Below are 7,163 nucleotides of genomic sequence, written 5' to 3'. Positions count from 1 at the left end.
TTCAGGGCCATGATACGCTTGTCTCAAGGTCTAATGACCTGACTGGTGCGTCTCCCCGCACCATGGCCCGTCCGGCCGATCCTATCTAGGATCGGGGACATGACAAGTCTCCCCCACTAACTTGGGATTCGTCCTCGAATCCATGTTAAGTGTTTCATCAGGAAGAAATTGTCTGTACCACTCCGGATACATTGTTTTCATCTTTGCTTCTGTTTCCCAAGTGATGAGGTCTTTACCATTGTAATCCCACACCACTTTGATCATGGGAACTGTCTTCTTTCTCATAGCTTTCTCTGACCGATCCACAATCCGAACCGGCAAGGTTTCCAAAGTCAGGTCCTTACCAAGGTCAGCAGGAACCTCAGGCAAGACAATGTCTTGTTCAGACAAGCATTTCCGGAGTTGGGATACATGGAACACATTGTGGTATGCATCCATTGCCGATGGCAAGTCCAACTTGTATGCCACTGCACCCACTCTCTCTATGATCCTGAATGGACCCAAGTACCTAGGGTCCAGTTTCTTTCGTCCAGAAATCCTGGTCCTACCCTTAAAGGTAATCATCTTGAGATACACCAGGTCATTGACCTCAAACTCAAGATGTTTCCTACGCTTGTCCGCATAGCTCTTTTGGCGGTCCTGCGCCTCTTTCATCTTCTCTTTGACCATCCTGATCTTCTCAGTGGTCTGTTCTACAATCTCAGGTCCCAACATGCTACGCTCCCCCACTTGGGTCCAGCATAGGGGTGTCCTGCACGGCCTACCATACAAAGCCTCATATGGCGACATACCAATGCTTGTATGGAAGCTGTTATTATAAGCAAACTCCACTAAAGGTAAGTGTTTTTCCCAAGACTCTCCCCAGTCTAACACACATGCCCTTAGCATATCCTCTAAGGTTTGGATTGTCCTTTCAGACTGCCCATCCGTTTGAGGATGATAAGATGTGCTCATATTCACTCTGGTTCCCAAGGCCTTTTGGAAAGCCTGCCAGAAATAAGATGTAAATCTTGGATCCCTGTCCGAGACAATGCTTGCTGGAACACCATGCAACCTCACTATCTCGTCTAGGTACACTTGCACTATCCTGTCGACCCCATCCCCTTTCTTGATGGGTAGGAAATGAGCCGACTTGGTCAGCCGATCAACCACAACCCATACCGCATCTTTCTTATTCCTGGTCGTGGGAAATCCAGTCACAAAATCCATTGTGATGTGATCCCATTTCCATTCTGGTATGGGTAGGTTCTGAAGTAGACCACTGGGAACCTGATGTTCTGCCTTCACCAGTTGACAAGTGGGACACTTAGCCACCCACTCTGCAACATCAGATTTCATCCTCACCCAATGGTAGTACCTTTTCAGATCCCTATACATTTTGTTCAGTCCAGGATGAACTGAAAACTTGGACTTATGAGCCTGTCTCATAATCTCTTCTTTGAGTTCCTTATCATTAGGAACACTGACCCTACCATTGACCAAGATGGTACCATTGTCAGTTGTCTGGTACTCAGTCTTGTCATTGGCGGCTACCTTCTTTAGATTTTCATCCAGGCCCTGAGCTTGCCTGATCCTGGTCAGGAGATCGGCCTGGTTCACCGCCTCCAATCCCAGTGGCTCATCTGAACCAACCAAGGTATTGAGGTTCAAGGACCTGATCATCCCTTCCAGTTCATCCGCCTCCCTCTCAGATGACACTTCAGCCCTTCTGCGGCTCAAGGCATCAGCCACTAGGTTAGCTTTCCCAGGATGATAAGCTATGTCCAGATCATAATCTGCAACAAATTCCATCCATCTCCTCTGCCTTAAGTTTAACTCAGGCTGAGTGAATATGTACTTCAAACTCTTATGGTCTGTGAGTATTTGCACCCTGGCACCATAAAGATATGATCTCCATATCTTTAATGCAAATACTACTGCAGCCATCTCCAAATCATGGGTTGGATAGTTACCCTCATGCTTCCTTAACTGCCGGGAAGCATAGGCTATCACCTTCCCATGTTGTGTCAAAACACAACCAAGACCAGTTATGGATGCATCCGTATACACCACATAAGGCTGATCAGCCTCAGGCAACACCAGGACAGGTGCATTAGTCAACATGTTCTTGAGTGCTGCAAAACTTTTCGCACACTCCTCAGACCATGTGAACCTCACGTCCTTGCCTGTCAGCTTAGTCATAGGTTGAGCTATGCTCGAGAACCCCTTGACATATTTCCGGTAATAACCAGCCAACCCTAAGAAGCTCCTCACTTCCGTAGCATTCTTTGGCTGTGGCCATTCCTGGATACATTTGATCTTATCTTGATCCACTGAGACTCCTTTATCAGACACCACATGCCCAAGGAATCCAATGCTCTTCTGCCAGAAGCTACACTTGCTTAGCTTAGCAAAGAGCTTCTGTTCTCTCAGGCGGCCCAACACCGCCCTAAGGTGTCTTTCATGGTCCTCCTTTGTCTTGGAATACACGAGTATATCATCAATGAAGATGATCACAAACTCGTCCAAGTATTCCCTGAAGATGCCGTTCATCATCTTCATGAATGCAGCAGGTGCATTGGTCAGTCCGAACGGCATGACCACAAACTCATAGTGACCATACCTAGTTCGGAATGCTGTCTTCCTCACATCACCTGGTGCAATGGGGATCTGATGATACCCAGAGGCCAAGTCAATCTTGGAGAACCACTTGGCTCCACGGAGTTGGTCCAACAACTCATCAATCCTGGGTAAAGGGTACTTGTTCTTCACAGTCACCCTGTTCAAACCCCTATAATCAATGCACAACCTAAAGCTACCATCCTTTTTCTTAACGAATAGGACTGGTGCTCCCCAAGGTGATACACTAGGGCGTATGAACCCCTTCTCAAGCAACTCCTCAAGTTGCTTCTTCAGCTCTGCCATCTCAGCTGGTGCCATTCTATATGGACTTTTTGATAACGGGGCCGTTCCAGGTTCCAATTCAATGATGAATGGGTCAGCCCTATCAGGGGGAATGCCCTGTAGTGCCCCAAACACATCCTGAAATTCTCGAACCAACGGTATACCCTCTGGGTCACAGGCCCCTACAACCTCATCAGTGTAAATGGTAGCCAAAAAGGCCTCACAACCATTTCCAAGCATCCGTTCTACTTGGACTGCTGAAACCACCAAACTACAAGAGGTTGGCTTGATTCCTTGGTACTTGATCGGGGGTCCAAACTCATTCTCAAGTTGCACCCTTCCCCGGTGACAATCTAGAGTTGCCCGATACTTTCCCAACCAGTCCATGCCCAAGATCACTTCATGATGCTTGAGGGGGACAACAATCAGATCTATAGGCATCGGCCTATCCAAGATCACCACAGGGATGTCCTTAACCAGACCGAGTGAGTTCATAACTTGCCCTCCGGCCGCACTCACTCGTTCAGGACCATCCCATGTTCCATACTGGAACAAACCTTTTCCTATCATACTTGGACTCACAAAACTATGTGTAGCTCCAGTATCAAATAGTGTGTGTGTTTCCACACCACCAATACTTAAGGTCCCTACACAAGACCCATCAAAGTATATCTATCCATCCTAGATTCCATACCATGCAATTCTACTGGAATTGTAAAAGTAGTAGTCTAGAGTGTTACCATTGATCGCTTGGAAAGGCCGAGCCCCATCCACATCCTTGGATAGCTCATACACACGAGGTGTGGAGGTCTGGCCTCGTCCCTGAACTGGCCTGCTAGCCTCCCCACGTCCCTTACTTTGGTTGCCTTGCAACTTAGGGCAGTCCCTGCGGTAGTGGCCCTTCTGGCCGCAGTGGTGACAGGTCCTGGACTCACCCAACGGACTTGGACAATCCTTGGCTGAGTGATCCATCTTACCACATCGAGTGCAGGCACCCATGGCCTTCCAGCACTCTCCACCGTGGTATCGTCCACACTTAGGGCACTCTGACCTACCACTTGAGGTTTTACCCTCCTCGGTCGAGTCCCTCTTCCTCTTCTTGTCACCACTCTGACCCGAGGATACCACCACACTCTTCAGCTTCTGCTTACCCTCCTCGGTGAGGTTGGTCTCCAGCAAGGCCATCCTCTCAACCAACTCAGAAACCGTGTGGAACTTACAAACAGAACAGTAGGTTCGAAGTTCCACCCTTAGGCCTCGGATGAACCTTCGGACTTGAACCTTCTCATCCTCCAGTTCTCTTCCCACATACCTTCTGAGTCGGTTGAACTCTTCTTCATACTCACGAACAGTCCTCCGTCCCTGAGTCAAGTCCAGGAACTTGGACTCCAAACGATCCCACGCCTCAGCAGGAAAGTACTTATGGTTGAACTCAACCTCAAAGTCAGCAAAATGCTCAATGGTGCCATTGGTACGCTTGTCCAAAGCTAACCACCAGTTATGTGCATCTCCCTCCAGGAAGTGTACTGCTATGTCCTTCTGGTAGTCCTCAGGACAACGCGTGGACTTGAAGTTCCGAACCAACCGGGTTCTCCACTCGTCCGCCTCCATAGGATCAACACTTCCAGCAAAGTGTTTGGTTCCCAACTTGGAGATATGCTCCAGCACCTTCAGGTAGTCCATACCATGCACTGGCCTGACCGGTGGGTCTATCTCAATCACCTCGGCCACACGGCCAGCACCAACATCAGTCACTCCAGCAGCAACCCGAACCGGGGGATTAGCCTGTCCTACGGACGAGTTCACCAATGGTGTGAACGCCTGTGTCAAGGAGGCTATCTGAGCTCCCATGACCTGCATAGCTTCCACCAAGCCCCTTATGGTCGGCTCAATGACCTCCTCAGCACCAGTGACCCGAACATTGTTTGCATCAACATTCTGGCCACTCCCAGCACCAACGTTGGATGACCCAGTATCTTCTCCATGGACTTGCTCTTGTTGCTCGTCCACATTAGTTTCATTAACCTCAGTAGGAAGAGTTGGACCCACTGGGAGTCCGGTGGCATTATCCACCTGCTCCACCAGAGCCGGTAGCACTGTGGTTGGAATGGTTCCAGCTGGTAACACTCCGGTCTGTTCAGCACCATCCTGCCCCACTGCTCCAGACGCCCCAGTCGCCTCCTTTCCTTTCCGAGATTTATACCTTCTTGTTCCCTTAGGAGTTACAAACACAAACAAAAGGTTAGTCCACAACTGAACACACAAACCTCAATCACTCCTAAGTTAATCAGTAGAAAAGATTACTTAGAACCCAACTATCTCACCATGAGTCCAAACGGCCAAGTGTGTGGTGAACCAATAACCCAACAAATCCTAGAATCAAGAATGCTCTGATACCAACTTGTAAGACCCGATCCTGGATTCCTCAATCCAACCAGACCGCGGCCTCACCAAACAATGCAACCAATTCCATCTTTCATATTCAAGTTCAAGTGTTAAATAATTCTAAGTCTTTTTCAGAGTTTTGAGGTTCCAACATTCACACTTAAACAATCAAGCATCAACTAATGAAAATAGATACTTCATAGATATTAACCAAGGTTCATACATCATTCATCATCCTAAATAATAGAATACATACTAGAATCGCATAAGTTCACAAGTTGCACAATAGGCTACAATAATCACACAATTTTCAGAATCAACCCAATCACCACACATCTTCCCATGGCCGCGGTCCTCATGGTGCTTTTCCCTTACCACGGTCCATTTCTGGTCCTGGATCCAACACAAACAACCACACAATCACAAGGTTAGATTACAAAACAAGAATCAAATCACATTGCATGGTCGGATCCAATCTAGTCAAGAACAATCATCAAAAATGTCAAATCTGACCCCTTTAAAAAGAGATCCAAATACCAAATAAAATTCATGATAATTCATGATAATTCAGAAGAAAAATATTCCCATAAACAGATTCAAAAGAATCGGCTCAGATCATAGTGATCTCGGCCATGAACAGCCCACACAAGAACAAGGGACTTTCATGGGAATTTGATCAGGCCAAGGCCTTAGGATCAATGAATCCTTTCCTGTAACAACATAAAACATTCCATAGCACAACATATAAGAAGAAAACAGAGTAGAAGAAGTCAGAGTAAGGAGTAGCCAATCGATCCAAACCGGCCAGGCTCACACGGCCATCATCCGCGGCCTTGTCCGGTTACTCTTGGCCACACCTCTCACCTTAGGAGTTCGGTCTCCAGGGGCGACTTCCTTCTCTTTCTCCTTTGCCTTCTCCTTGTCTTTCTGTCTCAAATCCATCCTCTTGATCACACGCCCAAACACACCAGGAACACTCAAGAACAATCTCTTGGATCAAATCGGCCGATCCAAAGTTTCTGTCTCTCTTTCTCTCTTGAATTTTCTCTGTGTTTCTCTCTGTGTGGAATGAGTAAAAACCGACCAGAATGATCAGAAATGAGAGAGAGAAGACGATTTAAACTGTCCCCAACCGCCTGGGCGAACAGTTACCAAAATCCCTTCCTTTCTTCCCAAAACCGTCCCATAACCGTCCCATAACCGCCCCTTGGCGGTTTCTCCCCTTTTCTTCCTTTGGCAAATCGATCACTGAGCCTCAGCTCACACTCTGGGAGCTTGCCCGCTCCCTATCCCAAGCCTAAGACCCATTTGGTCGAACCGTCCTGCACCCGGACCATCGGCTCGCCCAGTAACCGTCCCGGACTCGCCCACACTGATCCGAACCAGAACGCACCGTTCACTGGATTGAGCTGACCCCCAGCTGTTCCCAGCTGATTGAGCTAGCCCACCAGCTCCTGTGAGCTGAACAGATCATGGTGAACTGATTACCAGCTGAACCGAGCTGATTGAACTCAAACCAACACTCGTCCAGCTGCCTAAACACTCACCCAGCTCCTTTACCCTTATTTCCATCGTATCCTGGTTAAGTCTCAGCTGACTGATGCCCTTAACCTTCATTCAGGGCCATGATACGCTTGTCTCAAGGTCTAATGACCTGACTGGTGCGTCTCCCCGCACCATGGCCCGTCCGGCCGATCCTATCTAGGATCGGGGACATGACAGACACACACTGACACACACGGACAGCCACGGACGTCCTGTGTAGGCTGACAGGACACACAACGTCCTGTGTGTACTGAACAAAACAGCCCATGTGGGCCAAAATCCCGAACAGTCCACGGGAAGGGTCAGCGTGCTGAGTCCAAGGACCAACGTGCTGATATGTGTACTGATGG

This window comes from Brassica napus, unplaced genomic scaffold (assembly GCF_020379485.1).
Source record: "Brassica napus cultivar Da-Ae unplaced genomic scaffold, Da-Ae ScsIHWf_646;HRSCAF=948, whole genome shotgun sequence".
Lineage (NCBI taxonomy): Eukaryota > Viridiplantae > Streptophyta > Magnoliopsida > Brassicales > Brassicaceae > Brassica > Brassica napus.
The sequence above is the reverse complement of the archived record's forward strand: the minus strand, read 5'-3'. Positions refer to the sequence as shown.